This window comes from Larimichthys crocea, chromosome XXIV, assembly GCF_000972845.2.
Source record: "Larimichthys crocea isolate SSNF chromosome XXIV, L_crocea_2.0, whole genome shotgun sequence".
Classification (NCBI taxonomy): Eukaryota; Metazoa; Chordata; class Actinopteri; family Sciaenidae; genus Larimichthys; species Larimichthys crocea.
Window position 1 is genome coordinate 14,391,390 of NC_040034.1, and position 25,839 is coordinate 14,417,228.

General features: G+C 40.6%; 1 protein-coding gene across 3 annotated transcripts in view; it reads right to left on the bottom strand.

Annotated features, from left to right (window-relative positions):
- Nucleotides 1-25,839, bottom strand: part of dlgap2a (discs, large (Drosophila) homolog-associated protein 2a) — a 155,551-nt gene that overhangs the window by 103,842 nt on the left and 25,870 nt on the right. For 2 of the 3 annotated variants that reach the window (XM_027275116.1, XM_027275118.1), the window contains exon 1: nt 6,561-6,995. The exons of the other annotated variant lie outside the window; for it this stretch is intronic. The gene's annotated coding sequence lies outside the window, so the exon portion shown is untranslated. Of the gene's footprint in view, nt 1-6,560; nt 6,996-25,839 lie in introns of those variants that run through there. 3 annotated transcript variants of the gene reach the window in all.

Consider the following 25,839-nt stretch of genomic DNA (forward strand, 5'->3'; position numbering starts at 1 on the left):
GACTTATTCCACTGACTTGTCTTGGCTCTCCAGCAGCTTCTCATTTATACTCATTAGTCAGTTATACTAAAATGTAGTAATGTGAGAACACAAACAGTCATCTACTGATCAAAGGACTGTAACATCACTTACATGTAGCTGTAATCTCCAACTCGAGACAGTAACTTCATAACAAAGTGCCCATGTTGACGTAAAACCGTAAAAAAAAAACCTCAATATCCAATACATCAATAACAATGCATTTACTTTCACGCTAAAATTAAACATGAATCATGTTCAATTGTGACATCTGCTGACCATATACCACAATGCAACCAATAAGAATCACAGTGAATCACACTGTGTTCGTAAATATCTACAAGTCAAGCTAATGTTAAAGCTAAAATATCATCATACTCTTCTCAAGGCATACCAGGTTTGCTACATGCAAACATGGCATAGCAGATGTATATGCATATGTAGGTAGTCAGCGAGCACTGGTAAATTCATTTTTCTCAGAAAAAAAAAGAGGCAAATGGCCATAGTGGATCAACAAAACATCACCTACCAGAATTATGTACAACAGGATTTTAGTTCAGTATAACCAGGTGAGTCATTTTCTATCGATGATTCATGACCAAATTAGTCCAATTTCAATTATATTGCACTGTATCACACATCTATATACGTTGATCCCTCTCGAGAAACAAGTCAATACACTTTAGAGGAATCTTAAAATCACTAGACTCATTATCAAACCCTCATGTGTGCTAATAATGAGAGTGAATCCAGATTTGACATCACAGTGTGTGAATTGACTTGAAGTAATGCAGTGAGAAGCCCCTGGGAGCAGGTTGCCGGGATCAAACTGAAGGCAAAATAAGCTGCACTGTTGCGGCATCCCTCCACCCACACACACTCACCCTGCTCACTCACACGTACGTACTCTAGTCATCTCTGCTAGAAGAGGCGTGTGTGTACCGTAGCCTGTGATCGAAGAGTATCTGTGTTTCCCCACTCATTGTTTCCATCATTCAATCCTCTCCTTGTCATTCTTTCGCCCCTCTTTTTTCACTTATTCTCTCAATCCCTCCCGACGTGTTCTGATCTCCGTCTTCTTTTCTCTCCCACTCGCTCTCTGTCACAAAAACATGCACATGCACCCATCTATCCACCCACACACACACACACAGTTGGCACGGGCGAGTCCCCGACAAGCAGCACAGTTTGGCGTGGGGTTATGCAAAGAAATACAAAAATCGGTGCGGCACCACTGCCTAATGGTGTCTCCATGGCAACTAAGGGAGCAAGGCCCTGCGTTGCGGTGTCAAACAAACAGAGGATTTTAAACCTGAGCAAAGCTTTGTGTGATGATGGTGCGCTGGGGTCGATTATAAATGAGAAATAAGCTCGTACTAGATAAAATACTATTTAAACATCCCCTTAAGGTCCAGTTTTCCCCTTTTGTCTCCTCTCAAGTAGCTTTCATGTTGTTAAAAGCATTCCACTATATCTGATTAATAACATATATATTCTGCATCCACCTTTTCCAGTTTTTTATTGAAGCTATTTGATGTTTATGAGTGAGTTTCTGAGATGTTTAAATCTGAAACTCCATGTTTTTTTATGGCTGCACAGTTCCATCAAAAGGAAATACTCTGTGTTGTGGCATATAAAGCGAGTGAAAAATCATCCTGATATATTTTTAGGAAAGTTTGGCAACTCCGCTAGAGTTTAAAAAAATAACGTGTGTGGGTTTAGCCTAGTTTTTTTTTTTTTCACCAAACGACTCACCATTGAGCCAGTTTGGTTTAAGAGATGAAAGCAGATTTGACCCAATGAAATTTCAAAACTGTCCTCTCACAGAAAACAAGTTGTTTCAGTAAATTCCCCATAAACAACACGGAGTATGCTTATGTTCAAATAAAGCCCTCTCATAACCGTAGTAATTATGACTCATGTTCGTCAGGAAGGAGGAAGAAATGGTTCATCAAACATCAGAGATTGTGTTTGTTTCCACATTCCTACTGACACTACTGGTTATTGTTACCATGACAACCAAGGTCCCCTATTTGCTATGACGTAGTAATTAAAATGCAAACCAACATGTTTCTCTAAACCTGACCATGTTGGTTTTACGGCTAAACATGACCAAACCTTTAACACCTGCTCCCACCTAATTTTGTATTATATTTAGGTTGCAATATTCTCTGAGAAACTGCACCATGCCTGGACTGCCTCCACTCGATGGGAAATCCTATAAAAACTTAATACAGTTCAGAACAGTTTATGATTGCCTTGTCAAGACCATTTTGGAAACAAAGTTATCGATCTCAGGGAGTTTATTTGCAGGCTCTTCCTATGTATCCCAATACATTTCACATATAATAAAAAAAACACACACACACGCACACACACACACACACACACACACACACACACACACACACACGTATGCACACAAACACATGCCCATCACACAACAACAACACAAAGCAGGCAGTCTGCCAGACCATACGACAGTTTATCATCCTGTGACTTGGTGTCTATCAGAGGCGTGAAGGTGTGTCAGCCAACTGCTGGCGGAGGTAAAGGGGAAAAAGCATCACAGCTGGAGCAGCATCTTCCAGTGTAACTTTTAAGAAGTGGGCCCGAGCAGTGCTTTCAAGTAGCAAAGAGGTTGTTCTGTTTCAGTGGCTGAGTCATTTGGCTTTAATGCTTTACCTGTGGCTCATAGACTGAGCTCTGGCACAGGCTGCAATGTAACCTATTGACAGCGAGAGAGAGAGTGACAGCAAGATAGAGAAAGGTGGAAAAAAAACTGATCAAGCAGAGAGGAAGAGGGAGAAAAGGAGGTCTGGAGAGAGTGTGGTGGTGAGTGACAGACACACAGAGAGTGAGAGATGGAGCGAGAGATGCTGACGCAAGAGAAGAGAGGGCTTTCTTCTCTTGTTTTTCTCTTGGACTCAAGTTAAAGATTCCCCACTGGGAGAGAAGAGGCAGCCTCTGAAGAGGCGACTGTTCAGAACCTCACTGGCATCCTGCATGCTTGTGTATGTATGTGTGTTTTCCAAAAAAGAAAAAAAGAAAGGGGCTGATAGACTCAGTTGGACACAGATTGGAGTCAAAACGCTTATCCCAGCAGAGAGATTGTACACTGACAGTTGTTCACACCTCACACAAACACATGCGACAAAACACACACATGGTACAAACTGACACATCTGACACCAGCGGCTGATCATCTACAGCGAGTGGGCGGCCTCGTCCCATTTTGGATCACCGTACTGACCAGAAAGTTAATGGAGCAAGCAAGGCCATCATCTGTGTGTCCCCGCAACAATTCATGCATTCATCCAGAGCTGTGGAACATCATCCTCGATGACTATAATACACCCAATAAATGTAAAATAAAAAAATAATCTAAATTAAATGCTATTCCAGCCCTGTCAGCTGCTGAAACAGATTGAATTCATCCAAATTAAGCTGTCATCTATTTTCCAACTCATTCTCTTTGTGTCTCTTTAACCATTTTTTTCAGAGACACTTCACTGCCGTTCCAGTGTTGGACTGTGATAATATGCTTCCTTAAGCTGTGCAAATCAACATAAGTGGCCCGCAAACCATGAAATCTGAGTTCTGCAAACATGATTTGTTTCTGTAGACCTGAATCAACATCATCCAGATCTTCAAAAAACCACTTAACTACCTGCAAACCTTCACAGCATCATACGTTTTTTATATACATATACTGGTTTAATATGTGTAACCCCAGGCCCCAACCCCAAATTGGATTATACTGAATTGACAGAAGTGTTCTTTGTCATTGTTATTATGGATTTTTCTATTACACTGTATATGTAATTCATGTGCACTGATGTAGATTATTATTGCAACATGCTGATGGCAATTTTCCAATGCCCTTACTCGTTCCTTCTGATTTGTTTATGGCTGACAGCTGCTTTCATTGTCTGTGAGGTTCAGTGTTTGAGTGTCCATGACTGTTGCTGTCAAGAGCTGTGAGTCCATTGTCCCAGATACCCAATGTGAGCCAGCGAGAACGCTCAGTTCTTTCTTCTGTGCATTCTTTCAAAGCATCCTTCGCTGCGTCTGCACAATTGAGCTCATTTCTCAGTTTTCCTTTGCTGCTTCTGGGAATCACCTTGTTACGTCATGAAGCAAGCTGGCGGTGAGAATTCAACAAAAACAGCACAGACATGTAGAATGGTCACAATTCAGTTTATATGTACCCAAGGCCACACACACACACACACACACACACACACACACACACACACAAGCCATGTTAATCAACTTAAGAAAAACACATTATGCAAGCAAGCTGTTTGTGCATTCAAGTTCAGCCGCCACCCAAGTGTCATTCATCTTGTTTGAAAGCAAATGTGACAGCATCATTTTCAACGAGCCAACAGCTGTATCTGTCTCACTCCTGTTTTGTCCTGATTCTCTGTCAGGCTACTGAAGTCCAGCAGAACAAGTGTCTGACAAGACAATGTATAGTAATGTATGGTCATTGTCAACCAGGTTAATATATAATGTATATCTAGATTGCTTAGGTTTGGTGCTTGATTACCACTGGTCAGTACTAAGTGAAGTGTACTGCAGCTTAATAGAGGATAACTCGTCATTTTAACATTTTTAGCAACATTTTGATATCTAAGATAGTTTCCACTTGGCCCAGTCGTCTTAAAGGTTTTCAGCCCTGCCTACTACATTGGTGTTCACAAACATACTCTATAAATTCAAGTACAAATGTATGAACACTTTCACTTTCCGGCTTACATTAATTCATAGGAGCGCTGCTTAATGAGTGTGGAACATGGATCGAAATTCACCACTTACCCGGAGTTGTAACACTTAAGAGTGGTGCTATGCCTCTAGCCCCGCCATTATTTTTCACTAATGCAATAACCGTGTGCTTGTGAACATGAAGGCGGCATTACGAGTGGGAATATGCACAACAACCCTATATTAAAGGCATTTGGTGTTCTGGCTTAATGATACTTGAACAGGGCAGATGATTGCTGTCGATATCGCTGACTTGAACCACGGCTTCCATTTGGCTGTGTTACTCGTATATGTAGCACCTACGGTAGAAGTACTATGCAAAGTGCAGAATGCATGTATTTTAGGGGAAAGCCCCATTAAAATTAGGGCCTGTATTCCTAATTAATGAGCGTCGCTTGGGAAGGACGGACAAGCCACAGGAACAATCAAGGGTTGATTATTGGTACATTAAGAGCCCTGATTCTTCAGCATAGTGGCATTAGTGACACAGTTGTTCAAGCATGACGATAATAACACCAGACACGAGCTTTAATTCCCATCAGATAGATCCACCTGCAAAACCACTACACAGCTTGCTTATAAGTTACTTTGGAATACAAGCATCTGTTCAAATACCAAAGGCTGATAGATGAAGAGCCTCTCTAACCAAGCCTACGCTGTCTGTGGCTGAGTAACACACTGTCTGTTAGCAGCTTTAGTGGGAGAGAGTCTGTCTGCAGTGCAGCAGTGGACATGACCATCCAAAGCATCTCCTCTAACTGGCTGCAGTGTCTCTGTGCTCCACCGAGCAGGCTGATTTACACCGGGGGGAGAGAACCTGGGAACCCAGGTTGTAAATCGTCACCAAGTCACCACCCACACTGGAACGCCACCCAATACCTGATGAAGAGACGGCACTGTACTGTAGATGAGTGTTTCCCAAAAGGGTAGTGTGTGCTGCTGATGTCAGAGCTTGCAGTCCAGATACCAGATATGAGAGACGGTTGATAGTGTTTGGGTTACACGCACACGCATGACAGTTTAAACATGCCTGCATGCATGCACACACACATAGACACTATTTCTCCTCAAACACTTCATTCACAAAATGCAAAACTACGTACAAGCTGCCCACTCAGAGCTCACCCTTCCATGAGAGTTTACATTAGACGCATGCAGCCGCCCACACACTTGCATGTACGCGCTCACACACACGCGCAGTGTAGTGTGCTCCTCGTCTGCAGGGTCCCCCTCAAAAAACAAAAACAAAAAAAACAAAACAGGAAAATAATAATGCTGCACTTTTTTTGATACCCCAGCATACTCAGAGGGACTCAAATACACATGAATCAAAGCTACAGCCGCTCCCCGACACCACATATAGATTGGATTATGGATGACAGTGTGTGGAACATGCAGATCATGTACAGTATAAGAGCGTAAACACAGCTAATCCTGCCTCAATATTTAAAGAAAAGGGGGGCCAACCGTTTCAAGTTGCTGCAGTAGATCAGAATTTATTGCAGAGCTTACGATGGAAGCTCAGAGAGACCAAATGGTCTATTATAAAGCACAGAAGCACACAGATTAGCACAGACACACTCATACTGTATACCATATGTCAACCGTGCCCTACGTTGGACCTGTTTGCACACAACTTCTGCCAAAATATCATCTCCTCATCAGAACATGTCAGCCCCCTCCCTCGGGGAGAAACAAGCAAAAGACGCTCCTCTGTCACCCACTACATTAAGCGCAGATTTAAAAAACGTCAAGCTTGAGAAAGAACTTACCTGGCACAGAGTCTAAAAGCAGGAGGTATGTAAGAGCACAAGCTTCTCTGTCACCCGGAGACAGCAGAACATAACACAGTCATATGTGCAAGAGATGTTGGATTAAAGACTTCCTGAGCGCTTCCCTTCTCTCTCTCATCTATCCTATGACTTTTCCCTCACATTTATCCAGACCCTCTGATGATAGGTAGAGGGGGGTCGGGTGAAAGAACGAGGGCTAAAAAAGGAAGAAGGGTGGGAAAATGACAGTGAGATGCTCAGGTCCCCTCCACTGAGACGAGTTTGCGAGCGCACCGTGAGGACCATCCACTGCAGCAGAGCAGAGTAGCGCGCAGCAAGAGAGGGAGAGGAGAGAGGATAGGCAGGCAAAACAGGCATTTGCTGCTGCTGGTTCCAACAGCATGGCTGGAGCAAAAATCCGGGACTGGAGTCTGGATCCTGGACTTCTGCTTTACGGAGTGTTTAGCCGAACAGATGGAGAGTTATGGAGAGAATGGGCGAGAGACAGAGAAGAGGAGCAGAGCAGGAGATAGCGAGAGGCTTTATTTATTTATTTTATTTACATGGCACTGAGCAGACTCTTCCATTATCTCAGTGCCGTTCCTCTCTTGCATGTCATCTAATATTTTCTTCTTCCCCGCTCCACTATCGCATGTTGAATACCATTCTCGAGATTCGTCCGTGTCCATTCTACAGTGTCACCATGGATAAAGATGGAAATATCATATCAAGACCTTCCAAATATGAATAAATCTTTTTTTATTCTTTTATTACTCCTTATACTGTATTATTATTATTATTAATGTATGTGGTAGTTCAAACAAAGGTTTAGTTTTCTAATTTTAGGTGAGACATATCATTTGAAAATGGGTTCATAAAAAGGAGTGCACAGTGAATAATGGTGCATTGAAGTTACATAACTGGTTATTATCCACGCAGGGTATGAATACCAGGCAGACAAGTGGGCATGCATATTCAAAGAATGTTGAATTTTAAAAGGGAATATACTCCAACCATGTGGCACATTTAGTTACCTTTCAATCTCTCTTATGGAGCAATTGGGCCACCTGGCTGAAGTGCCTATCGCTTGCTGCAACAGGGGAGCAGGCTTTTAGTTGGAGTCCTTCAGCCCCAGCAGGGCTCAAGGTCGCTTGGCAGAGCTGCTTGCCGGCAGCCCAAATCCTTCAATGATTAACAGCGGCAGACAGGATGGAGCAGCTGTCAATCCAGATCTATAGTCTCGGCCAAGAGAGCCGGCCAGCCAACCACTGCGCATCCTAACGGTGCTCGAACAGGTAGAGCAGGGATTTATGAGCCCATTGAAAAAATTCATTCCCCCTTCACCGGAAAGGTGGGTATATGCATAATACTGATATTGTTCCCTGCTCTGTTCACGTAAAAAAATAATAACAACGAAAACAGGGGATGAGTCGGAGGAGGGAATGGGCTGTCTGGGTTTATAATGAGGCTGTGGTTCAGATCAGATGGGTTGATAGGATGATACCTGTTGGATTAATATTTGCACAGCACTATTTTTTTTTATCTTTCACTGTAAATCACTTGTCAACTCCTTTTAAAAAAAAAAATGTTTTTTTAACTTTGATTGAAAGTTGAATTGAACTTTAGCACTGGTGTAACTTGTTTCATATCTATATTACATCCATACATATCTATATTTCTATCTCATTCATCATCTTTTACACAGAATTTGTCAAAAAGCACCACAACCATAAATTTATGATTACTATCAATAATACTGTCATTACAGTTGAAATGGTTGAAATTAAAGCTGATGCACCATACAGGATATGCCATATCGAAGCCCCCAGGCTATGCTGTGAGGGGATATTGGCATGGAGGGGACAGTTTTTATTGCAGGTCATTTGACATACACTAACCAAAGTGACCAAAAAAACAACAGTAAAACCCTAAAATGACTAATCGGAATTTGATCCATTAGGCCACACACACAAAAAATACATATTTTCATGTGAAGATGCAGGCAGCAAGCAGTAGATGACAGTGGTTTCATGTGAAGATGCAGGCAGCAAGCAGTAGATGACAGTGGGTGACATTGACCCATGAGCTGAGGGAAATAGCAGCATTTTAGAGAGAAAAGCTAAAAAAAAAAAAAAAAGTTATCCATCATATCACTCCCCATGTTTACTACAGTTGGTGTGCCAGAGGACATTATTTGCTGGAGTATTTCTGATTCAATATTCCATGAAATAATTGATTTATTTCAGTCACACTTCTATTATTGAAAAGTAAAAATATTAAATATTGTGGTGAATTGAATAGCATTGAATTGGCTGAACTGTAGCATCACAAATTAAACTGTAGGCTATTGTTTTTTTTTTTATCTGATTGTGTTCTGTGTATCTTAATATGTACTGAATCACCTCAGATGGGGAGATACATAACCCTTTATTTGCCATCCTAATCTTAGGCATTTGTTGCACATAACCATCTATAGGATGAAATGTTTGGAAGTGGGAGGGCAGTTTTACAAAAAAAATTGGTAGGTGATTGGATGAACCATCTGTATATCATTGTCTATCGCAGGCTAACCAATCAGATCAACGAACCATATGAAGCCAAGTTGGAGACGAACGAAGAGATGAAGCCTTCAGTGTCCTTCTTTTCTTTAAGACATAAAACTGAGATCATGGATTGGAGATGGATTAACTATCATAGGGGCTGAAGCTGATCCCAGCTGACATTAGGCATGAGGCGGGTACACACTGGACAAGTTGCCAGTCCATCGTAGGGCTGACACATAGAGGCAACCATTCACATGTAACCTTCTCGCTGTCAAATGACAGTGCTCACCACTGCACCACCATAGTGCCCAATTCAAAACCATCATATTAAAAATATACTGTATGCCATAGATAACGTCATTTGAGGAGCTTTACTTGGAGCATTATGTTATAGCTAGGACATGAATATAGATACAAAAAACTTTTTTTAACTGCTGACAGTCTGACATGCTCAATCAAATCAAAAGTCAAGACATATACTTTGAAATTCTCTATGTAATCACGTTAGCCTCATCTCTGTTAGCCACAACAATCTACCATCAGTCGACCAACTCCCTTTCTTCATCTTATTCTTTATCATGCCCTTCTTCTTGATCTCTCTTCTTCCTCTTTCTCAGGTATTATCATTCTCTGAGCTCTCCACTTCCTGGACCTACAATACCTCTACTCTCCTGTGTCGGGTGTTTCTCGGTCGGCTGGAAAAGCAGGTCTTCTTCTTTGTGTATAACAAATCTCATCTCACAAAAATATTCATTTCACGGATCGCTGTCCCATACAAGCCAATATCCACACAGGGAAAGGCATTAAGCATTATTCCCTTCTCTATTCAAATTGGAAACAGCGAAGTGGGGCTGTGCCAGAGATATCAGCCTCCTGCTGTACGCAGTTTGTCCTTGTAATGAGGTTGCAGACGCTGCTAACTATTCATTCTCGTCATTCACCAGCCAGCCTTATCATTGCTCTCGAATGACTTCGGCCAAATGACATGCAAAGGAGATGTCTCTCACCTGTCTTGTTGTGTTGGACTGATGTGCTCTTAAAACTGTTAAATGATACAAATACCACGCCCGATGAGTTTCTTTGACTGCTGAGTGTGTTATCTATGGAGGTACAGAGTTACATTTTAAAACATATCCACTTGTTTCTTCATTTTCAAACATGCCAACATACAAACAATATGTACACATAGCATCAAAACACTGAAGACATATTTCTGGTTTCACTTCTCAAATGTCTTTCTTTAAATCATCTGCATCTCATTAAATTTCTCTGTAAATGGTATGGAGTAAAATGTTTGTTAATTAATATATCAATTGTTCTTTCAATTGGCTGACAATGTCAATAAACTGATAAATATGGTATGTCATCAACCTAGTTGATCAATGTTATAGACAAAAAATAAAGCCTATTTGAGATATTATTTATAGCCAGGCCATGGATTCATTTAATTCACATTCTGTAATAACCTCTTTATACACTATCATAGTCACCATGGATCATGTATAAAATTACACTATTATTGATGTATGATACATGAATAAGGGTCACTAATTCTGTTTAATAAAGATACTGGCATGGATGCTATTTCCTGTAGTCAGGTGTCACTACATCAGTATTCTGTACTGCTAGTGTCAGTAACAACAATACCAGCAAGTGTCAGCAAGTTTATCAAGTGGTAACAACAGAACAGAAGTGAAGTTTGCAGTAGAGCTTTTAAGCAAGAATGGAAATACGTGCATGCAATCGAAAGTATGTACACTGTAGACTAACTTTCACTTGGTGCATGTTATCAGTACGAACAGCTTTAAATACCACCGTATTTTCATTGAGCTTGACGGGATTATGAAGTATGATTACATGCACACACACACACACACACACACACAAAAAAAGTAATCTTTTTTGTTGTTTATTTATTGTTTATTTCCTTTACAATAAATGGAAATAAACATTCCCATTTATTTATTCTCTCATGCTCATCTTCAGTCAGGTGTGCGTGCCCCCCTCCCCGTGTGAACAGTCACCGAAAAACACCTCTGTCTACCACTGAGGTTAGGGCTGACAGCAACTGTTCATCAGAATTGCACCTCTAAAACAAGACATGGTCATTTCTTGACAGTGCATCTGTTTTAAATATTGCAGGGAGTAATAGAACAAGAAGGAGCAGCCTCATTGAGCTGTTAGATGACACTCACAGGCCACAAGCTGCACACGTCCAACTTTTCAGCAAGGTAACCAGCTCATTTTACCCTGCTGTTCTATGAAACACTATTCACACCGTGCACAGCATGAAATAAAATCACGGTTGCTATATGGGACGATGGAAAAAGACCAAGTATTGACTGTTTTCTTTGTCAGAACAACATAGATTAGTTTAGCTGCATTTCTGACAAAGTAGTATTGAACCATATTTTCCACCAGTGACAACAGGTATTGCCAAATCAATCAGAAATGAAATCTTAAACATATGTGGTATATTTTTGAGTCTGCTTTAATTGAACTTATAGGAATTCGCAGAGTAAACAGATGTCTTAAGTAAAATTGGAGAAAGCTTTTAGCACCATAGAATTGAGCGATTGGCTGTCATCTTAATATCAACTATTTTCTGTATGCCTCCCTATTTAAGGTATACATGGCAAGATTGCTGTAAGCCCTGGAGATGACAAGATCCAGGCTTGCACCACTGGTCATCATTACCAATACAGGAGAAGTATGGTGAAACGTTCATAACATTAATATGTAATCGCTTCATTTGCATATTAGTATATAGCAGGGCAACGCCTTAACACAGTGAGAGAATCTGGGCTGCAATCTGACCATAGGGACCTCAGCAGTCTTTAATCTGACCTCAAGGATTCTCTTCATGCACTCAGAGTATGTAATGGCTTATAATAAAAAAGGAGCATTCCTTAAGAAAGAAGGCTCGAGTTCTGTTTATTCTTTTTCACTCAAACAAGCACGAAGAGAGTCGTCAATACACGATACATACTTTAAATGTATGTTGAAAGTTTGAAGTAGTGTCACCTAATACTGAAGTCTGAACAACCTTTGCTGTAGATTAAGGTTTTTATTAAACATTAAAGCTGAACTAAAGCAATTCACTATTGTCCTTTCTGTACGGGACTTTGGAAAGACAGCTAAATGGTCAAAACTGATGCAGTGAATGCCAAGATATCCCAAAGTACATACTTCCTATATGATAAATGCATATCTTTCAAATTCTACACCGCTAGTTTGCAACGTTGTTTAAAACAAATTTGGTCTCCAAACATAAACTAATCTCGAAACCCCACCAGGCATATCTCTGTCACATTGTGGCTGTAACACTGTTTTGGTCCTTCCTCAAAGCGACTTCAATCCCCATCGGTTTCTTTACTTGCTCAGATTTGGTTTTCCTTGGTTCAGGTGCTTTTAAATGTCTAAATATGCTACGTAGGTAAATTGTTTCCCTTGTGCCTGATTTTACAATTTGCACAGGGTGTTTTATTTTGAAAATCAATCAGATTCTCTATGTTGTTTCTGTGTCTGGCTTCCGACCAGCTCGAGCGGCTCTGTGCAGATTGATGCGGGCTGCTTGCGGAGTCGGTCAAAAATAGAACAGCCTAGTGGTGGCCCGCTTCTGGGCTACTTCTGAACTGGATCACTGGGTTTGAAACATTTACTAGAACGGCCGCGCCACACATGGATCACAGCACATCTGTGCCCTGTGGATTTTCGGTGTAACTTACCTGGGTGATATTAAAATGACAAAGCTTGTCCAAAGACATTTTACAGCCGTTGTTATAAACTGACTAGCACTCCTTGTCACTAGTAAATTGACTATGGCATGTAAAATCATTGTAGAGGAAGAGGACCCACTGCATATGTAGATATGTCTCATTCTATTCTAAACTTACTTCCAGGTGTTTATACACTCATGCACTCAGTGTAGTTTACCAAGACAGTTAAAGTCTGTGTAACTGAGATTTCTTTCAAAATACATTAAATATGTTGGAAAATTTTTGCTGAAAACTTTGAATGATATTACTATAATGTGGAGTTAGAGATTTAAACAGTTTTTCACCAGTTTTCAGTCCAGGATTTTGTGGGCGGTCCTTAAAGAGTGGCTCGATGACACGCTGAGGCCACCCTGAGCATACCCCTGCACCCCTAGCAGAGAAATTAGAATAATTCATCTCGCTCAGTTTCAAAGATAGTCATGTCATTTCCTGAACTCATCTGACACATTTAAGTTGCTTCAGAACGACTGCTTGATTTATTCTTACTTCTTACGGCTTCTTATACGGACTTTAAGCTGTGAAGATAAGACACAGTCAATGGTCCCAGTATTAGAGACTATGACCTGTTTATCTGCCAGACAGCACAAAAAAATCCCCAGTTTGTCAGTAATGCAATTTCAAACCTTGATTGTTTTGCAGCAATGTCCAACATCCTAAACTAAGCAAAGCCACACACATACATTATTTTGACACACTGTATTGTATCCATTGTGGCTAGTGTGTGTTGTCTGCAATATGTCAAAACTGCTAAACCACTGTGACATTAAATGCATCCAGGAGGAAATATCTAAGTCTATCAGACAAATCAAATCCAGAGTTAATTTAATATTGTGTCTGTATTCCTGGCATATCTGGCTCTGCTTCGAGCTAGGATAATAGCTCTCCTAGTTTATGTGCTTTCTCTGATCTCATTTTCCATTTTTTTTTTTTTTTTTTTGTGGTTTGTGTAAATGCTGTGTGTGCGTGTGTGTTATGTAACCACCATATCCATTGTTGAACACTGCTAAAGTTGTTCAAGGTGATATCACCCACAGTATTCACAAACCCCACAACCGGCTAATACGTTTACATTACAGTGTGGTGCATCGATCCACATCTCAGCTAGTCATACCACACTGGGAATAAAAGAAGCTACAGAGTGGCTGAATCATTTACAGCAGTTTTAAAAAGCCTGGCGGTGGACTGACGGTCTCTGGAGTGATTTGTCATATTCACAACATCTTTAGGCTATGAGGAGGTTGAATCACAAAGGGTAACATATAACCTAACATGTATGTTTCATGTTGTTTCTTAATTCATATCCACAACCTCCTGTGCATTGACTGGGTCGTCACATGGTTTGATGAATGATGCCTGGTTAAGCCAGAAGAAAAACAATGTGCTGAATATGCCAAGCGGCTCTGTTTGCAGTTTAGGAAAGCACAAGAAATGATTCTGAGCAGGTGATTACTTGGCTGAATTAAGCAGTGTGATGGATTGTCCCAGAGGTAATAGCACACCCAACTAAGACAAATGTGTGAAAGAAAGCCCTCTGACTGCAAGACTATAATAAAGAGGTAAAACACACATGCAAACACACACAGATGTCACGAGGAAACCTGTGGTGGAAACTAACGTCTGAGCCAAATTGTTTTCATATTTCTTTCACGTTGCCTGCGCCTTTCAGTCTCTTCTCTCTTCATAACAATTTTACATGAGAGCGATTGTTACAATTGCAGTTCGCCTTAATCTTTTCAAATTGTGTCAACTTGGCGCTATTTCTCCCACTTCTGACAGCTGACAGTTGAGGTTGTTGTGTTCGGGTCTTGTATTGTAAAAACAGAAATGTTTGACATTTCCAATTACATTTCCCCACCTGTGGTCGCCGTCTCTCTCAGTTCCTTAATGCTACTACTTGATTTGACGTGACCTAAACTGCAGCAGAACAAAACCTCTGTTTGACTGTTGTCTTTGATGAGCACCTCCAATTTAATTATTCCTAAAGATTCCTAAAGATTCTTTCCTTTTGGGGCTCTGATAGAAGAACAGATTTAGGGAATCCTTATGAATAGTCTAACCTAACACTAGAAGTGCTATAAAAACATTGCAGCATAATGTCCATCTCACTCTGGACTGCTTGATCAGAGCCGGACATCCATCTTGAAGCCTGCGTCTCGTGCAGTTTGTGATGAGCTTTGTAAATGATGTGTTTGCCTATTCAGAGTCCTGACTCAGCAGGTCGCTTTGTGGCAGTGGCCCAGCAGAAAGGAGACCTTCAGCAGTTTGTCTCTGATTCATCTAAATCATTGGTTCTTTAAAACACTGTGGTGGAGGGTGAATGTTTACAGCCAGGGAGACATCAAAGGTGTAAATCAGAGGGTGGTGCCGGCCCCTCCCCTGTGCCATCATCAAAAATATGATAAACGCTCAGCACATTCAGGAAAAGTTTCTCATTCAACAGCCATTTTACCGCTGAGGTCCCACCAGTTAATCGTCTGTGTATAAAAGATGATAGGAAATGAAACAAGCAAGCAAGACAACATTATTCCACTACTGATTGTTGCATTTGGTCTCTCGGCACTCTGTGGCTCAACAGACAAGAAGCTCTCTTCAACTCAAACACGCACAGACTGAAGTACGAACATCTGGTATGCCCTGTTGTCCTCTAAATTGCAGCTTCAGACACCAATGGTAATTTACATTGACGATAGTTTGAAATAGACATTTGGCATTCTGGGTTCTTAAACAAAAATGGACAGTCTGAAGAACCTCATTTGGTTTGAGTTCATTGCTTTGACATTTTAACATGATCAGACATTGGAATGGGCTTGAGTTTTAAATTATTGTGAATAGAAATAGAAAATATGTTGTGAACAGCACACGCTCTTTTATTACTTATTGGTGTCGAGGAGTGCAATTCTATCAGATCAAATGGTTCTTATGGTCATTACAGATACGGAGCGGAGGCTACAATAGGCATTCTTCATAAACCACAAAGTCTCAGGTTCAAGTCATGTTGGGGTCTTCCTTGCAACACCCTTTAGGAAACAAAAATGATTTCCCACCTTCCCTTCAAAACTACAAACTGCACAAAGAACCACGGAAAGTCACATCAGTCCGATTGCTTGCTTTTTCCTTATAGTTTCATATTTCTACTCATATCATTAAACCTCTGAGTTTCTATACAGTTCTCACAATGTACCATAAATTGAAATTTGGCAACATACAAATTGGGTACAAGGTCAAAAGATTATAAACTACATTAGCATAACAAATCAAATAACATTGCACAAATAAAAACTGCTTGTATACAGTAGTTTGCTGCACAAGGGTCATGTGCATATTGTAACATATGCTGTTTAACTATGAGCCATGGAATTTAGGGCATTTAGACAGTTCCTTTTGGCACTTTCTGTCTGAAAAGTAGCTAATGTTTACAGATAAAAGCAATTAAGTAAAGAGACACTTTTTCCAGATGGTGGCGACATCATCTCAAGGTATCTGAGCCATGACGTGATGAAACAGCATACCGATACGTACATACCGCACACGTACAGCCATGCCAAGTGAAAGCCGCTCCTTCGAACACTCAGAAGGCCACTTTGTCATCGGCAAGGTCCAAAATGTGTTTTCAATGACACAGTGTCACCATTTACTTCCCCCTAATCTGATACAAACCTCGGGAAAGGACGCCGCTAATGGTGACAAAAATTCTGTCAGGAGGTGTTATTGGGTTCCCAGAGAGGGTGACGGAGACAAATAATTTCACATGGCACAAAGTGAAAAGAAAAAAGGGAAATGAGATGCATTAGAGAGTGAGCAATGGAGATTATTGCAGCGCCCAAGATATGGTGTTTGTGGAACTAGAGCTGGACTTAATGAAAAGAAGGCACTAGAAAAAGAAGAATAGTACTTACAGTGAAATTCATTATTGCTTTATGTTCGCGAGCTGGGCGTCTGCACAGCACTGCATAGGTTGCAATGAGTGTGAACAATCTCATTCAGATGAGAAGAAGACTAGAGAGCTCAATAAAGGGCAAATCAGGGATTATGCACACAGGGAGTTGCTATTACAGGTCTGAATAATTCCCACGCTGGTCTCAAGTCTATAATACCAAACATCACAGATGAAATGAAATGAAATTAATGAATTAGGACTCACTTATGTTTTGTTTTTCAAAGTTTTTTACCTTAAACCTGCTAAAACAAAGTGTAAAACAAAGTCTGGTCTAGTGATGTGAGACTAATCAGCATTCTACATGGGCACCTAGTAGAAGTTTTCTTCAGCTAAACAAAGCTGACAAAAGGTTGCCGCTGCCACAGAGCTCGTAGAATATCTAGAAACCTTTGCTCACTCGATCAGGTACCAGGCTTTTCTCTTTTAATGCATTTGATGCATTATAAAACTGGATAGTGGACCCAAAGATGGTGTCTATTCAGTCCTGAGAATGTCCCCCTGGTCCATACACCAAAAAGGTTTTCTAGCTCCCTGGTTTGCTTCCCGGTCATGCAGCCCACTGAACATGCACAGTGTGTTCCTCCAGCTAGCCCCACCTGTGAATTCCTACTCTGTCCATAGACTACTCAGAGATATGCTTGAGGAACGTTTTAGAAATATAAAACCTGAAGCTCCAGAGCTGGGTTCTGCTCAAGGTGTCTGCCTCTTAAAGTTTTTCCTTGCCGCCATCACCAAGTACTTGCACATAGGAATCGTTGAGTCTCTCTGAATAAAATTATGAAGAGTACAGCCTAGACCTGCTCTATATGGAAAATATAAATATAACTTCTGTGATTTGATGATTTGGCACTATATAAATTAAACTGATTTGATTGAATTTGAATAGAAGTACAGCTGATCAAATCTGCTTGCCACAGTTGTGACAAAATTGATGATCACTAGCTAACTGGTAATTCAAGGCCTTCTTTTGTCTACTGTACTCTACATTGTTTTGAAAATCCTCACAAATTATAACATTATAAACTGCATAGGCTGTTGACTGAGAGGGGAGACGAGGCTTATTTTATTACTTATTAGATGTTTAGGTTAAAAACAACAGATTTAATCTACATGGTTCCCATTGAAAACAATGTAAATCTTTTTATAGGATTTGTTCTGCTCTTCATCCAATAAGGTGAAATATTCCTATCAGAGCAGTAATTAGCATCTAGTAATTAGCATCTAGTAATTAGCATCTAATAATTAGTGCGTGACTCTGTTTCATTTCACAGGCCCTCTTCCACATGTTCAACCCTGCATCTGGTGCCGTGACACAAAGACAAATTAGGGGTCATCTGCTGATGTTTACTGAAGAAAATTAAAGCAAAGTGCGTTCACGTTTTAATTGGTTTGACCTACTTCTTATATGGTCGGCTTCCCTCCATGTTTTTTGAAAGACCAAAAACACAGAAGAAACACGCCAGCTGGCCCGTTGGCAACAGAGGAACACGCACACAAACACATGTGTTCTCCCATGAGCTGGGTTATCTTTAATATGATGTGTTTGTGTTTATAGAATTAAGATCTTTTCATCTTGTGATAAGGGAAATTAAACCTGCTGAAGGGGAAAATGACATTAAAACGCATGAGATCTATTTACTTCTATGAATGCAAAAAAATCACCTTCCTCATTGCTGAACACATATTTAAGGAGAAACAAGGATCTCCATGATCGTCTGTTGATAGCCATACTGCAGGGAGTGTTGGAAAAATCCCTTGTATCTCCATACCGAGTTGCATAATCCTGCGCTTTGTCAACAACATGCCTGCTCTTATCATCATGGTAAAGCTTGTGTATATTTGCCTACTTGTTGGCTATTACAAGCAGCACAGCACATACTGACACAAGGATCGTGCTGGTTAACATGAAACAGCAGGTTATCTGATCTCACTCACTGCGATAGCTCAGACTCTACAAGAGACTGAGACGCAGCTCACTTTTCCTGTTGCAAGCACGGTTGATAGGAGCATGTAAATCAGCATGTGAATAAAAACTAGGAGACTTCTTTTGTTATACTTTCCGAAGCGTACAAGTCTATTCCAGGGGGACATGCAATATTCTTACATTGTTGTAAATAGCCACAGGGGGCTTTCCTAAACAGTCTAGATTGAAATCTCTGCTGATTTTTAAAGTCTTGGGTCTTAAGGCAAGACAAAAAGTAATGGAGCTAAGCCTGTGTCAAGTAAACTACTCTGTATTTGAAGCATATAACACAGCAGTTGTAGCCAAGGGGGGCTTATTTACTGTGATTATGGGTATGACAGTGATGAAGTAGTAGGCTTCTACTTCATAATACAATTAGCAGTACCATGTGCACAGAGCCAAAAGTTAAATAGAGGAACAAAAGAAAGTTTTCACTGTACTGCCCTGATTAGGGGGTAAGTATGACAAAACATAATAGTTATTTAAAATAAGCAATCAAAACCTATGAATACTATGAACCTATATGAATACTTGAACAGAGAATAAGAGTGAGGAGGTGTTGATGTGGTAAAAGTTTGCAGGGAAGATATCCTCGCTGCTAGACTCTTAGGAATGGACTTACTGGTTTGAGATGACATTTAATTTCCCACGCCAAACATACCAGACCATCCAAGAGGAAGCGTGTTTGTACTGGATTTGGTTACACAAGAACAAGCTGTCTGGTTTAGAATAACCCTGAAATACTGCCAGGAGCTAGACAGAGGCTCACCAGGCCATCCAGAAGGCCTTATGGAGACAGTAAAAGAGGGATGAAGAGACAGAAACGTGTGGATAACACCACTTGTTCTGATAGGTGTGAATTTCAAATGTATTGTGGGTGTGCATGTATCATCATTGTTGGACAAAGAAGATTAACACCCATGCCTGTGGCTCTGAGAGGCTGCATTGTGAGCGTGCCCACAATGAAAATGCTACCATGCTGATACTAATCCATGGATACATTAAAGACAACTGGATACAGTGTTTGAGGTGGGGCTCTGTTTCTTCTTATGACTGCTGCTCAGATGATGTTCACCATCTTAGTTAAGTGTTTGTATGTTAACATTTGTTAATTAGCACGAAAAACAAAGCACAACTGAGGATGATGGAAATTTCATTCTAGTATTAGACAAATAACTATTTTGAGCTGATGATGGTGCTAGAAGAAGGTACATAAATATAGAAATGAATGATATGAATCCAATAAATGTTTCACCAGTAAACAAAGAGTGTCAAGCTCACGATGGTGTTAGAGTAAAAATCAAAGGATTCATTAGGATTCATTTTCTGGGGACCATAAATGTCTGTACCAAAATGCACACCAATCCATCCAATAGATGTTGAGATGTTTCAGTCAGACGATTAAAGCCATGTTACATACATAGAGCTTTTAGGCTGGGTAATGAAGTCCATACTTTTTTCTGATAGGAGTGAGTTTTTAATGTATGGATATGAATGTTTGCTGCTGCATTAAAAAGGAGAGAGGGCGAGTGTTCCTTTGACAAACCAGAATGCTCAAATAAAATTACCCTAATTGATGGATGTAATATATGAAATCAATGTATTATAGAGTCTGTATACAACTGGTATCCTCGTTTTCAGTGTAGGCAACCAGTGTGTTGTTACTCTGTTTGTCTCCAGAAAAGAAAAGATCAGAAACTGAATATCACTATGACACTGTTCATCTATTATTCAGCAGTCTGACTTAGAGTTGTGACTGCTCTTCTTTGAAACTCAACTCCTTTTTCAGAATGTACATTACTTTTAATATTCCCTTTATACTGTACACCGCAAGAAGGGAAAATAAAGTAAAAAAAAAATGGTGACAGGCAGTCATTAAAATATGATGTATAAATATGGGATGATGGGAAGATTAAGGGACAAAGAAGTGTAGGCCAGTTGCACTGCTGCTTTTTCTTCTAAAAAAAACAAACACTCTGAGCCAATCAAAACCTCCTCTGTGTTCCCAAGACTCAACTGTGAGAAAAGCCAACTTTGAGGAAAGGGGAAGCCCTGTGAATTTTATCAATAATTCAGAGCTTCATGGGGATGAATAAGGACAGGCAGAAACACTCGTCATCAAAGTCGCCCCGCTGCTAATTCCCTCTGCCAGTATCTGCACTTTGATGAGGAGGAGAACCTCTTACTCTGAGGCTCAGCTCCACAGCTTCCCTCCAGCACTGCGGTTTCTGAGTCAATATTGGAGATGTTACCTTGTGTATTTTTTTAACATGACACAGAGTAGATCACAAAAGTACAAGCTGAGGCATACACAAGCTACTAAAAAGTCTTCAATGTTTAACTGGCCTGAATACCAGTGTCTTTAGTGCTTCAAACAAAGCCTTTATTATTCCTTTACCTCATTATGACAATTGTATAATTTCGCTAATGAATAATCTAGGTTAAACCGTTTCAACTAGAGCCTGCTCGATACATCAGTTCATATTACATCAGGCTCATATTACTGTAATAATTTTACTTTTCACAGTATTGATGTGTCTATAGGGCACTAACTAACAAAAGAAATACAGCTTAGGCAGTGGTGGTTTATAATAAAAAGGGCACCAGTTAGAAGAAAGTCGTGATGCAAAGCCTTTCACCATGTGACTCATTATAAACACCAGTGATTTTTCAGCTTAATGCATCACCAGTGAAAGGAGACTTGAGAGGGAACTTCATCAAGCTTTTACCACTAGGTCCTATCATTATCATGTTTAGAAATGTCCATCTATGTTATGTGTTCATGTAAAACAAAACAAACTAACAACATATTTCTATTTTCTGTAGCTGCTTATCCTTGTCACAGGAGGCTGGAGCCAGTCCCAGCTGACACTGGCTGAGAGGCAGGGTACACCATGGACAGGTCATTTCATTACAGGGCTGACACATATAGATAAACAACCATTCATACTCACATTCATACCTGGGCAATTTAGAGTTACCAATTAACCTGCGTGTCTTTGGAGTGGGAGGAAGCCGGAGTAACTGTTGAAAATGCAAAAGAAAGGCGACAGCCAGGTGGGGGGTTTGAACCACTGTGTCGCCCCCAAACAAAACATTTATTATGTCAATTTTGGATTAAAGGGTTAAAATAAGGATTTTATCTTATAAAATACCTGAAATATTAATATGTCATAATGTTGTCATGTATGTCATTTTTGTTGATATTTTTCACCTGCTGATCAATACAACTTTTTCCAGTACTGATAGCTTCAGGATGCCACAATGAATACACTGTGCATTGCTGCTCAGTCCCTGTATCAGCCTGTTCTCTTAGCTACTGTCCAACACACTGGGCTGTGCCTGAGAGACCTGCCTTCCTCCACACACTCTGTCTTTCCCCTCTCTCTCTCTCTCTCTCTCTCTCTGGCTCTCCCCCCGTCTGTGCTCTCATGCCTGTCCGCCTGTTCATCTCACAGCCCAAATGGCAACAGGCAAACCAGACAGCATGACTCTGACTATATTACAATGCAACAGACCATGTTCGGCAGAGTTCTGGTTCTGGTTATCCTGAGTCTGGATTTAAGTAAAGGATTAATCATTTAAAAGATCTTAAGAACTGAGGGCAAGAGGTTAAGCTGTGATCTTAAGGGAGGAATATAAACATGAGGTGGTGTATATGTGCTATTTGTCCACGTAAAACTGTAACACCAGCGATTTCTATAACAAACGATTTCTGCACATCTGCATTGGAGACGCATTTCCTTTGGTCTAGCTAAAATCAAAGTGATTCTGAAATCCTTAAAATAGCAGTGGAGAGGACAGCTGCTCTGCTAGGACTGACTATAATCTTTCAATTTCAAATTTTAGCCACACGTGATAACAGGGCCACTTTATCTGCCACACACTGCTGGAACTCTCGGAAAAAACAAAGACATGCGGTCAAAAGATCAATCTCCTCCAATTAAGATTTTCCTCCAGGGGTCAAATGTAATATGTGTGTGTGTCATACTGTAAGGCACCAGTGTAGTAGTATTTTATTCTAACTTGGATTAAGAGATCACAGCTCCCCCATGAGGAAAGAGGTTGGCATAAAATGAGATGAAAGTAAAAGAAGAAAGTTTAAAGGAACAAAGAAGGATGTGTGTAACATCTGGAAGGCTCGCCATGCATTATGGATGAATTTTACAGACATGTTCAAAGTGTGACAAAATCTGGGATCTATTTCAGATGTCTTTGCACCGAGCCCCTTGCAGTGTGTGTATCGAAACACAGCAGAACTATCTAAATGGGAAAAGGCATAGCCGAGTGCCAGCATATGTGTAAATCATTCAGGGATGGAAAAAATAGGGCCGAGGGGAAAAGGGAGTGGTGAGATAAGATGAACAGCAGAAGTGGTCGTGGTAAAAAGCAATGATTTGGAAATGGTTTTTGGCCCTGGCACATTACTGAGGTGTATCACACTGTGAAAGGTGTTGTTTTTTATCATTTCTTCCAGACGAAATAGATCTACAGCACCTAGCCAGACAGTTCTTCTTCTTTTCCCTCCCAAATACCCACACAGCCAAGCCAGCACTTTTCATCCCTTGTCCCCACCTTTCTCTCTGGGCCTCTGGCCAATGTGGATGAATGGCAGCTACAGTTGTCGCAAGCATCCTCATGTTCCCTCTGCATGGAGGCTTGTTCCATTACAAAAACTGGCTGGAGATGATGATGTGTGTGTGTGTTTGTGTCTGCAAGGTATTTTCTTTTCTTAGAATAACTCTCTACACCTCAGCATTTTCCCCAAATTCCTACACTGGGTGCAGACACAACACAACACGTGATTGGTATAGTGAGATAAGCCTACAGGATTAAAATCAGAAAACATCCATGTTTCTCTTATCGGTGAGAAAACAAAATGTACTTTCTGAAGAAGAAAAAAAAATGTAGAAGCTGCAGACAGAGGATGTTACAAGGTGTTAGTCAGCCTGCATCGTCTAATTACCTGAGGTTTCTACACTGTACACTACACTGTGGGCACTCAGCGAGGAAATCCCCTGCTACAGACCGGTGTAAGATGGCTTATTAATAATTAAAGTATTCAAATGGCCTTTCATCGATATATGCTGACTGGGGTCGCTTCTTGGCATCGCTTGATGGTAATAAAGGGTGTCCCTACAATGATTAATAGCCACAATTTTGCAAGTGGTCCAGGGACACCAACACTGAAAATTGTAATGGGTGGTCAAAACACTATGAATAATAAATATAGTGACAGTGAATATTATGTAGAAACACTCTCATTACAGTGTAAACTACTGTGGACCTACACAAGTCTTCATAGGGCATCTGAGAAAACATTATGACCTGATGAAAACAGATCTAAGAAGCAGTCACACAGTCCAACCTGTCCTGATGTAAAGTCCTGCCCACCTGCCACCCCCTCCTGCCTTGTTTCAATCATCCCTCGGAGCCTTCACTGAACTGGCAGCCTGTTTAAATTCTTCCTCCTATTTTGCTTGTGTTGACCTTGCAGTGTTTAGGCAGGCTGCTTAAACCTCTCCGAATAGTCGTCTGTGTGCGCAGGCTGGTCGCAAGGCTGAGGCGCTGAGCTGATGCTTTGTGATGGCACACAGATTGAATGCTTCACAGGTCCCTGGTCCGCTCCACTAGCCCATATCCCAGTGCTGCTTCCTCCCGGTGATCAGTGCTGTGAGAAAGTGATGTAAATCTATTTCAAAGGCCTGCTCGCTGCAGCTAAAGATTCACCCTCTCAGTCGTATAGACTAAAGATAAGCTGACTCACAGTGCACGATAGGTGAATGCTAAGCAGCATAGGTGAATCTTATTATGGGTCTGAAGAGGAAAGAAGCGGTTAAAAAAAGGTTTTTCAAATCCGCAGTTCCGCACACCCTTGCAGAGTCCTTCACCTGCAGCAAAAGCATCGGCAGCATCATCAGATGTACAAAGGCATGGAAATCACAATCACAAGTTCAGAGCTTCAGTCAGCATTACAGAACATGAATTGGAAATTAATGATGTTATTTGCACTATGCATTATAGCATGATGTGTTTTGGGTTTTTTTCCCCATATCAAAGACGTCCAATTTAGGCACATAGCACCATCTCATGGTCTCGCTCTGAAATTCATCTCTTATCAGTAAGAATACAGAGGAGTGGTGCAAACAGTACTCGTATACGTGCATTCTTACACAGACAAATATTATTAAACAGCTCTGAAGCTAATGTAAAGCATATAACATAACCAAATCAGAACTGACATTACTTTACTGCATATAACTCCAATTTAATCTAATGTAAATCTACTACATCTATGAGATTTTTTCTGAGATCTTTCAAGGAAATTTGTTGCCACAGTCCGTGTATAGCCCCACATAAATACATAGATACATTTTTGAAGAGCTAAAGACTGGTTCTTTCCAGACCAACCTTTTCAAGAGCATTCATGGTTTTTGTAGCTATGCAATTCCCAGAGTTAACATGTAAAAAAAGCATTCGCACACACATACTCACACGCAAAAAGCCGTGTGAGCCCATCTGAGGCATCCTGAGTCAGTCAGTGGCACTGCAGGGTGCCATCAGCTGCAGTAAATCCACTGCTTTTTCATCTGAATTGTTGAACAGCTAAAGCAGGATTTCACGTATCGATTTCTAAAACTGGACCTGAGCAACATTTTCAGACAAAGCCTATCAATATTTAACTTAGTACTGTAATGTATTCCACTATCATCCTAAACACTTTGAAGCACTATCAAAGCTGACTGTGCCAGGCGCTGGTGTGAGACAGCTCCAGCCCCAGATACATACAGATAAAGACACAAGCTATACAACTGGATGAATTATTAACTGTTCTCACTGTTGCTTGAAGTGAGGCAAGGCTGCAAAGTCATTTTAACAACAGTAGGTTCAAATCGTGTCAGAGCTGAGGATGTGGCAGGCTTTGGAATTATATAATCTCCATCATGGAGACTGAAAATTGAAGCTTGAGATAAGATGTCGCCATCGGATGAAGGTAGGCTTGAGTTGTAACTTGTAATGGTGTAATAATGTATGGGTTGGTGATGCAGAAAATTGA